General features: G+C 41.6%; 1 protein-coding gene and 1 long non-coding RNA gene across 2 annotated transcripts in view; one reads left to right on the forward strand and one right to left on the reverse strand.

The window, feature by feature from the left end:
• Window positions 1–6,909, reverse strand: part of LOC108797353 — a 10,949-nt gene extending 4,040 nt beyond the window's left edge. The window contains exons 1-2 of the long non-coding RNA XR_001941879.1: window positions 6,899–6,909; window positions 5,839–5,846 (exon numbers count right to left, since the gene is read on the reverse strand). This is a non-coding gene — a long non-coding RNA (uncharacterized LOC108797353). The remainder of the gene's footprint in view (window positions 1–5,838; window positions 5,847–6,898) is intronic.
• LOC108797351 (keratin, type II cytoskeletal 4-like) overlaps window positions 1–10,716 on the forward strand; it is a 203,181-nt gene that overhangs the window by 5,047 nt on the left and 187,418 nt on the right. The gene's annotated exons all lie outside the window — the stretch shown is intronic.

Raw genomic sequence — 10,716 nt, forward strand, 5'->3', positions numbered from 1 at the left:
GTTAGACTAACCTCTTGCGGTATGGGCACCGTGGCCAATGCAGGTCTTGCACCTGCACACACTATACAATCTGATTTGTTAGCTTGTCCAGTAGTGTAATTTACCCATTGCAACCACTCGTTTTTGTCAGAATGCCCAGTTTCCACAGCCCATAGTTCCTCCTCTGTCCATGCTTCCCCTTGCACCGTGAGCCCATTTTCAGAGATATTCTTACCTTGTTCCAATCTTTCTGTTACTTCCAGTTTTAGCATGGCGAGGGGGTCAGTACCTGCCACAGTTATTCCTATACTATATATACCACTATCCGATGCCTTGGGGTTCAAAACTGACAATGTTAGTTCATTTCCTGTCTTAGATAATTTAATTCGGTTATAAAGATCTGTGTCTTCTGGTTTTAATCTGGTAGATCTAGTTTCATATCCCCCTGGGTCCGTAGTTTTCCATGCATTTTCCCAATAGCCACAAGCCGTATCCTTCCCACACAAATATTAGTTGTAACTACTCCATGTTCCTGATGGTGTTCCAGGTTTGAACACCTCATGTACTTTCAAGGGAAAATTCAAGGTTATGTTATTGCCTGTGTTTCCTTTTAATGTTATAGGTCGAGCCTGCCATTGTGTTTCACCTGTAGGATCTCTCCTGTGTGCCCCTATTCTTCTCTTATCCACTGGGACTTTCGTGATACTTTCAGCTTTGACATTCTTTTCGGCTATCAGATCTGATATTGCTTTTCCAAGAAAGACCAGACCAATCAGTACTAAAAACACAATCACCATCCGCCTCTTGAAAAACCCTGGTGTTAAAATAAACATCCTTTCCCTTCCTACTGGTCAATCCCTTTAATACAATTCCACCTCCACAGCTGCTACCTTTGTCCACTGAAGACAGAGGGTGGTCCCTTAGATCAGACTGTGGAATCCTTAGTGATCTAGGGATGTTCCCTCATTCACAGCAGGTGAATTTGTAGTGTCTATCCCTTTCGCTATCTTACAGTGGGTTAGATGAACCCACGTCTTTCTTTCTGCAACCTTTACTGCAGTTGGTGTTGTGAGTAGTACCTGGTATGGCCCTTCCCAGCGAGGACTATTCCAATGTTTTCTTTTGATTACCTTGATCCAGATCCACTGGCCAGGCTGTAGTTCGTTCTTGAGTTCAGGTGCTTCAGGTGCTTCTATAAATCCTGGACCCAGGATACGTGCTATGGCTGGTCACTGGAGTGTTAATCCATACCAATACCGATTCTTATCATCTTTTTCTAACTCTCCCAATCTGACTATTTGGACAGAATTTTGTTTGGGAATTAATCCAAGTCCCAGGGTACCCAATCCATCTCTCCCCAGTAATCTGCATTACAGATTTGCAAGACCCGGTGTCACATAAAAATTCTATAATTTTGTTTCCCACTTTCAGCGAGATCATTGGTTTTCTCTCGTCTGAAAACATCACAGAAGTTACATGTTGCCAATTTAACACCTGAACTTCCTCCTTCTCCTCTTCCTCCTCACCATGTTGTTTTAGCAAGTCATCTAACATTCGTTTAAAAAAAGTCTTTGGGTTCTGTTTCAACATCCTGTCCAGACTCTTGGGATAGTCATGCTTTCTTGTTTGGACAGTCTCTGGCCAAATGTCCTCTCTTGCCACACATGTAGCATTCCCCTCTACTTCTACGTCCCTCGTAATCAGTAACTGGGCCCCTTCGGGGTCTATCCCTCCTCTGGGGTCTCTTATTGTAATGACAGTCTGTATCTTGTTCCTCATCCACCCAATAAGTGGAACTTTCTTCCTTCTAACCCCTTTGTCTCGTGTCACCCTTTCTGCATGTCGTGCGTGTTCTACAAAGTCTGTTAATCTGCATGTTCTACAGGTTACTTGTTTTGTTACAAAGTCTCCTATTGGCTTTCTCAGTCCTCTAGGAATGGCAGCTTTCAGTTGTTGTTCATATGTGGAGTCCACTGCTCTTTCCTCCTCATGGATCGCTACTACTGCCTTTTTCCTTGTACTAGTGTTATCATCTAATTCTTTCTGTCTTTTTAAAAACACTGTTTCTAGAACCTGCTCTCTCTTACTTGCTTCTTCCATCAACTTCTGTGCTACATATATACCTTCCTTCTCCATTTTCTTTTATCAGCCTCACATTCTTCTTTTATCCCTCTCATCAACTTTCTACATCCTTCTTTGATAGTTTCCCATCAAAATTGTACTTTGTTTTCCACTGAGTTCTAAATTTGATGTATTTTGGATCTTTGCTATGCATAATTAATTCATCTTCTGTTAATTGACATGTCTTCTTCTTACAATTTAGGTTAACCATTTTTGTTATATTTCTAAAACTTGTACTCTGGTTCTATTTCTTTTTTCCTGTTTCTTTAAGTCTAACCTTACTCCAAAAATACTTTTTCCTGTTTCTTTTAAGTCTAACCTTACTCCAGAAAGACTTTTTCCTGTTTCTTTAAAGTCTAACCTTACTCCAAAAATACTTTTTCTTGTTTCTTTTAAGTCATACAGTCAGTTCCATTTATGTGTATTTTAGAAATCTAAGGGTGTTTATACGTCCACTCAGGTTTTTGCAACAAACTACAAGGCTGTCTTGGACTAAAAGTCAGACAAGTTTCCTTTATTTGTCACCTGGATTCTGAACCACACCCTTATATTTCTCTTTAGTATATGAAAAAAGAAAAAAAAAGACCTGCTATGCTCGACTGCTACTCAGAGTGTTCCGAGTACGTCTTCCCAAAACGCGGTTTTAGTCACTTGTTCTGCCCATCCAAGATGGCCACAGATAAGGAGGATGAGGGATAATGACCACTTTTCCCTCTCAACAGAAAATGTTTAAATAACAACCTTTTTGTACTACGTAACTGACTGTAATCGTTATTTAGAAACACAGATTCCAAATTTTAGAAAGACAACAAACTTATTTTGACTTAATTGTTCTTATACTTTAAAGTACTGTTTTCTTACCCTATTGCAGAAGTTCTGACTTTTTCACAATCCCTTGAGTCCCCTTCTTGTAAAACTGCCAACGGAGGGTTAAGAGATCGGTTCCTCGAGCAGCCCCTTTTTACGAAAAACTTAGTTTCGGGGGTCTTTGGTGGATGTCCGTTGAGATGTGGATTCCTTGCCCAAGTCCCGACCTCTTTTTCCTCTCCTGCTGGAGTTTCCCGGGTTTCGGCACCAAGTTGTAGGAGGAATTATAGATTGCTCTATTGTATTTAAAAATAACCTCCACGGACTCCAGAGATTGTTTGTAGAAAAAGTCTTCACTCTGCTTTATTTACATGCGCATGGGAGAATCTATACAGACAATGCATGGAGTTGGAACTGTCCCCCCTCCTGTCTGAATAAGTCTCACTCTAATCCTAAGGTGTATAAATATTTTATAGTTGTTTATGATAATTCACTTCTGGCTGGGTGCCAAGCTTCAAAGCGTTGATTTGTTAGAGCATCTTAGGCCGTCCTACCTACGCAGTTTCAGCAGTGCAATCTTTTCTTTTGTCCCAGCCAAGGACCTTGAAAAGAACACAGATTAAACACATGTATATTGCAATTATTTTTTATTCCGAGGCTTCAATACTTTTTAACCCCTTACACTATGCTGTGTAATCTTAGCCCTGATTATGCGGGGTAATCTGTCAGGGCTCAGACAGCAGGCTGAGGAGGAAACTGCTGCAGTAGTAGAAAAGCTTATGACAGACTGTCATCCCCTCCAGCAGTAGCACTGTAAGCAAGGAAAGGAGGGTGGGGGGTCCCGTGTGCAGGGAGGGAGCTATCCTATGAATCTTTTAGGCTGGCTGCAATAGCATTAGGGAAAAAGGAATAGGGGTTTTGTGTGAAGCAAGGGAGCACAGCGGTTAGGGGGATGTCCCTAAATCTGACTGCTTCTAAGCTGAATAACATGGGGCTGATGTGTTCCACTCAGCCTCTTGCACCCTCTCCTCCTACAAACTGTTGGGAGTACAGGATCTCTGGGGACTGATAGGGGCAGAGCGAAGATCCATGGGAGAAGGGCTGCAGAGGGCTGGTGGAAACAGAAAGGCACATCTGGTCAGGTGACTGCCCATGGGGTTGCACTGGAATTTTTTTACAATGTAATTGGCCAAAAGATGAGAAGAGGAGGAAAGTGAAAGAGGAAGGAGAACTCACTACTAGAGATAGTATCCACACTCGTTTTTGTCAGAATACCCAGTTTCCACAGCCCATAGTTCCTCCTCTGTCCATGCTTCCCCTTGCACCGTGAGCCCATTTTCAGAGATATTCTTACCTTGTTCCAATCTTTCTGTTACTTCCAGTTTTAGCATGGCGAGGGGGTCAGTACCTGCCACAGTTATTCCTATACTATATATACCACTATCCGATGCCTTGGGGTTCAAAACTGACAATGTTAGTTAATTTCCTGTCTTAGATAACTTAATTTGGTTATAAAGATCTGTGTCTTCTGGTTTTAATCTGGTAGATCTAGTTTCATATCCCCCTGGGTCCGTAGTTTTCCATGCATTTTCCCAATAGCCACAAGCCGTATCCTTCCCACACAAATATTAGTTGTAACTACTCCATGTTCCTGATGGTGTTCCAGGTTTGAACACCTCATGTACTTTCAAGGGAAAATTCAAGGTTATGTTATTCCCTGTGTTTCCTTTTAATGTTATAGGTCGAGCCTGCCATTGTGTTTCACCTGTAGGATCTCTCCTGTGTGCCCCTATTCTTCTCTTATCCACTGGGACTTTCGTGATACTTTCAGCTTTGACATTCTTTTCGGCTATCAGATCTGATATTGCTTTTCCAAGAAAGACCAGACCAATCAGTACTAAAAACACAATCACCATCCGCCTCTTGAAAAACCCTGGTGTTAAAATAAACATCCTTTCCCTTCCTACTGGTCAATCCCTTTAATACAATTCCACCTCCACAGCTGCTACCTTTGTCCACTGAAGACAGAGGGTGGTCCCTTAGATCAGACTGTGGAATCCTTAGTGATCTAGGGATGTTCCCTCATTCACAGCAGGTGAATTTTTAGTGTCTATCCCTTTCGCTATCTTACAGTGGGTTAGATGAACCCACGTCTTTCTTTCTGCAACCTTTACTGCAGTTGGTGTTGTGAGTAGTACCTGGTATGGCCCTTCCCAGCGAGGACTATTCCAATGTTTTCTTTTGATTACCTTGATCCAGATCCACTGGCCAGGCTGTAGTTCGTTCTTGAGTTCAGGTGCTTCAGGTGCTTCTATAAATCCTGGACCCAGGATACGTGCTATGGCTGGTCACTGGAGTGTTAATCCATACCAATACCGATTCTTATCATCTTTTTCTAACTCTCCCAATCTGACTATTTGGACAGAATTTTGTTTGGGAATTAATCCAAGTCCCAGGGTACCCAATCCATCTCTCCCCAGTAATCTGCATTACAGATTTGCAAGACCCGGTGTCACATAAAAATTCTATAATTTTGTTTCCCACTTTCAGCGAGATCATTGGTTTTCTCTCGTCTGAAAACATCACAGAAGTTACATGTTGCCAATTTAACACCTGAACTTCCTCCTTCTCCTCTTCCTCCTCACCATGTTGTTTTAGCAAGTCATCTAACATTCGTTTAAAAAAAGTCTTTGGGTTCTGTTTCAACATCCTGTCCAGACTCTTGGGATAGTCATGCTTTCTTGTTTGGACAGTCTCTGGCCAAATGTCCTCTCTTGCCACACATGTAGCATTCCCCTCTACTTCTACGTCCCTCGTAATCAGTAACTGGGCCCCTTCGGGGTCTATCCCTCCTCTGGGGTCTCTTATTGTAATGACAGTCTGTATCTTGTTCCTCATCCACCCAATAAGTGGAACTTTCTTCCTTCTAACCCCTTTGTCTCGTGTCACCCTTTCTGCATGTCGTGCGTGTTCTACAAAGTCTGTTAATCTGCATGTTCTACAGGTTACCTGTTTTGTTACAAAGTCTCCTATTGGCTTTCTCAGTCCTCTAGGAATGGCAGCTTTCAGTTGTTGTTCATATGTGGAGTCCACTGCTCTTTCCTCCTCATGGATTGCTACTACTGCCTTTTTCCTTGTACTAGTGTTATCATCTAATTCTTTCTGTCTTTTTAAAAACATTGTTTCTAGAACCTGCTCTCTCTTACTTGCTTCTTCCATCAACTTCTGTGCTACATATATACCTTCCTTCTCCATTTTCTTTTATCAGCCTCACATTCTTCTTTTATCCCTCTCATCAACTTTCTACATCCTTCTTTGATAGTTTCCCATCAAAATTGTACTTTGTTTTCCACTGAGTTCTAAATTTGATGTATTTTGGATCTTTGCTATGCATAATTAATTCATCTTCTGTTAATTGACATGTCTTCTTCTTACAATTTAGGTTAACCATTTTTGTTATATTTCTAAAACTTGTACTCTGGTTCTATTTCTTTTTTCCTGTTTCTTTAAGTCTAACCTTACTCCAAAAATACTTTTTCCTGTTTCTTTTAAGTCTAACCTTACTCCAGAAAGACTTTTTCCTGTTTCTTTAAAGTCTAACCTTACTCCAAAAATACTTTTTCTTGTTTCTTTTAAGTCATACAGTCAGTTCCATTTATGTGTATTTTAGAAATCTAAGGGTGTTTATACGTCCACTCAGGTTTTTGCAACAAACTACAAGGCTGTCTTGGACTAAAAGTCAGACAAGTTTCCTTTATTTGTCACCTGGATTCTGAACCACACCCTTATATTTCTCTTTAGTATATGAAAAAAGAAAAAAAAAGACCCGCTATGCTCGACTGCTACTCAGAGTGTTCCGAGTACGTCTTCCCAAAACGCGGTTTTAGTCACTTGTTCTGCCCATCCAAGATGGCCACAGATAAGGAGGATGAGGGATAATGACCACTTTTCCCTCTCAACAGAAAATGTTTAAATAACAACCTTTTTGTACTACGTAACTGACTGTAATCGTTATTTAGAAACACAGATTCCAAATTTTAGAAAGACAACAAACTTATTTTGACTTAATTGTTCTTATACTTTAAAGTACTGTTTTCTTACCCTATTGCAGAAGTTCTGACTTTTTCACAATCCCTTGAGTCCCCTTCTTGTAAAACTGCCAACGGAGGGTTAAGAGATCGGTTCCTCGAGCAGCCCCTTTTTACGAAAAACTTAGTTTCGGGGGTCTTTGGTGGATGTCCGTTGAGATGTGGATTCCTTGCCCAAGTCCCGACGTCTTTTTCCTCTCCTGCTGGAGTTTCCCGGGTTTCGGCACCAAGTTGTAGGAGGAATTATAGATTGCTCTATTGTATTTAAAAATAACCTCCACGGACTCCAGAGATTGTTTGTAGAAAAAGTCTTCACTCTGCTTTATTTACATGCGCATGGGAGAATCTATACAGACAATGCATGGAGTTGGAACTGTCCCCCCTCCTGTCTGAATAAGTCTCACTCTAATCCTAAGGTGTATAAATATTTTATAGTTGTTTATGATAATTCACTTCTGGCTGGGTGCCAAGCTTCAAAGCGTTGATTTGTTAGAGCATCTTAGGCCGTCCTACCTACGCAGTTTCAGCAGTGCAATCTTTTCTTTTGTCCCAGCCAAGGACCTTGAAAAGAACACAGATTAAACACATGTATATTGCAATTATTTTTTATTCCGAGGCTTCAATACTTTTTAACCCCTTACACTATGCTGTGTAATCTTAGCCCTGATTATGCGGGGTAATCTGTCAGGGCTCAGACAGCAGGCTGAGGAGGAAACTGCTGCAGTAGTAGAAAAGCTTATGACAGACTGTCATCCCCTCCAGCAGTAGCACTGTAAGCAAGGAAAGGAGGGTGGGGGGTCCCGTGTGCAGGGAGGGAGCTATCCTATGAATCTTTTAGGCTGGCTGCAATAGCATTAGGGAAAAAGGAATAGGGGTTTTGTGTGAAGCAAGGGAGCACAGCGGTTAGGGGGATGTCCCTAAATCTGACTGCTTCTAAGCTGAGTAACATGGGGCTGATGTGTTCCACTCAGCCTCTTGCACCCTCTCCTCCTACAAACTGTTGGGAGTACAGGATCTCTGGGGACTGATAGGGGCAGAGCGAAGATCCATGGGAGAAGGGCTGCAGAGGGCTGGTGGAAACAGAAAGGCACATCTGGTCAGGTGACTGCCCATGGGGTTGCACTGGAATTTTTTTACAATGTAATTGGCCAAAAGATGAGAAGAGGAGGAAAGTGAAAGAGGAAGGAGAACTCACTACTAGAGATAGTATCCTGAGCGACAATACAAAACTCTGACTTCTCAATGGATAATGAAAACGTGCTGGGATATTGAAACACTAACTGTGCTTTTTTTCAAGGATTAAGGATATACAATTTTGTTTAAATTAAAGTGTATGTAAACCTTCTTATTTGCTCCCTGCATGAAAAAAAGGCTACTATAGTCACCATCTCTAAGAACTGGAAAGCTGCAATATGTTATATGTTTCTTCTGGAACTTAGATACACTGTAGCACATGACATGGGATTCCTAAAGCAGCGTTTCTCAACCTATTTGTAGTCATGGCACCCTTTAAAAATATGCAAAACCTCTAGGCACTCTAGTCTAAAATGTCAAAGATTTTAAGGGGGACTTCACGCAAAAACACACAAAAAAGTGGGTTTCCCACTTTACATCGATGTGCCCGTCACCCTTCACATCAGTAGCCCCCTTCACATAGGAGCCCCCATTTTATATCAGAGTCCAACCTCTTTCACATCAGAGTTCCCCTTTTACATCAGGAACCCCCTTCACATAAGTCTTCATTCCCCCCTTCAAACCACAGTCCCACTACCACAACATTTTGAAGCACCCCTGAGGAAGCTGGAAGGCACACCAGGATGCAACGGCTCCCTGGCTGAGAAAGGCTGTTCTAAAGCGCTATGGATTAGCTAAAGAGACTAAGCACAGCGCACAAAACTATCTTTGCAACACCCTTTGAGAGAATAATACCACAGCTGATAAGTGAAACAACTGAATAGGTCAAAAGGAGACTAGATCTCCATCTGTTAACTGGATAAAATGCTGCATAATATTAACATCCAATATGTAAAATTTTAAATCGAATCAATAAAAATGTACACTGTGCCCAAAAAAAATTAATAAATCTACTCTCTTATAAAACAGGTGTAGTAATATCTTTAGGATATTACTACAGGCAGCTGAAGGCAGACAGTGTACGGCTGATTTTAGTCGATGTACGGCTGAAATCAGCCGTACAAGCCAGAAGTGAATAGCCGAACGGCGTTCGGCTCACTTCACTTTGGCTCGGCTGTTCACTTGCCTGCCTTCAACAGCTTTGTGAATAACCCCCTATGTGTTAAATTGTGTCCTTCCACCACACCTGTGTCTTTACTAAAAAAACAATTCCATGCTACAACCAACACATCAAATCTAGTAAACAGTGTAGATAAATCCTCATTGTATCCACAGTGAATAACATTGCCCCCTGATGATACTACACTCAAGTGGCCAGCAACCACTTCTGATAAAGAAGGTCTAAATGCACAGACTGGTATGTTACCACATACAGAGTTGGACTGTTTTAAGCACATACATTTGTGAATATATTGGTCTTCTTTTATGGACAATCTTAATGAATAGTATTGCTTTACACTGTTTTTAACTATTAATTGCATGTGCTAAATTCATCATAGTTTTGTAACTGTCCAGATGGATGTGGCTCAGAATGTTATTGTTGGGAGAGAAAGTTTTCCTTTTATTTTTCCTTGAAGGGAGAATCCCAAAGCTCTAGCAATAGTAAAAAAAAAAAAAAAAGTTACAAACGTACATAATATCAGGCTGTTTAAAGCAGCAGCCATGGCAGGGCCATACTGCTGCTTTATAAATGTCCAACTTGGTGTTTTTTAGAGAATGAACTGAAAACAGTAACTGAAATGAAGGTTTCTAATTGTTTACAACTGCAAATACCTAGTGGATATAATGTGCTGTATTCTGATGTTTTTGTTTCCTTGTAGTCTTGCAGCCTTTGCTCTCCTGCCTATTCTGCTGTCCTCCCATGGATAATACTGCCCAATCAGATCACCGGTTGCATGTAAGGTCAATGAACAGGTAAGTAGTGAAGAAGTTTATTTAAAAAAGAGAACACAGGGATGATACCCATCATATTTTGTTGGCAGCCCTTCAGGAGCCAGGAGAAGATCTGACTCTTGTCACCAGTAAGTCGCCATTGAAAATTAGATGTTGGGTGTGTGGATTATTATTTTTTGTTTATGTACCATGGGGGAGATTTCACTTCACTTCCTGTTCCATAGATGCCAGAGGAAGTTAGTGGAAATCTTCCAAAGTGAGAGGGATTCCCCTCCTAGAGAGTTGTCCTGAGGACAAGTGTCCCCATTGGAAAATGCCCCTATTCTGGGGACTATTCTCATCAAAGCATAGCATAGTTTGTTTGTTCGCTTTGTGCTTTGGCCAGTCACTCTGGTTTCCATCCACATACTGGTTGGTAGATGTATTTCCTCACAAACTGACACTACAGTGTATGCCTACAATATATGACTGTGGTAGCCCCCCCAAAAAACCCGACTTTACCACCCGGAGCCTGCACTTACCACCCAAAGTCCGCACTGACTACCCAGAACCCGCACTGACTATCCAAAAGCCATACTGATCACTCAGAGCCTACACTGAAATTCCCACGGCCCGCACTGACCACCTATAGCCCACACTGACCACCCAAAGTCCGCACTGACCACCCAAAGCCTGCACTGACCACCAAGAGCCC

Source organism: Nanorana parkeri, unplaced genomic scaffold, assembly GCF_000935625.1.
Source record: "Nanorana parkeri isolate BGI_ZX_2015 unplaced genomic scaffold, ASM93562v1 scaffold1262, whole genome shotgun sequence".
NCBI classification, from domain to species: Eukaryota; Metazoa; Chordata; class Amphibia; order Anura; family Dicroglossidae; genus Nanorana; species Nanorana parkeri.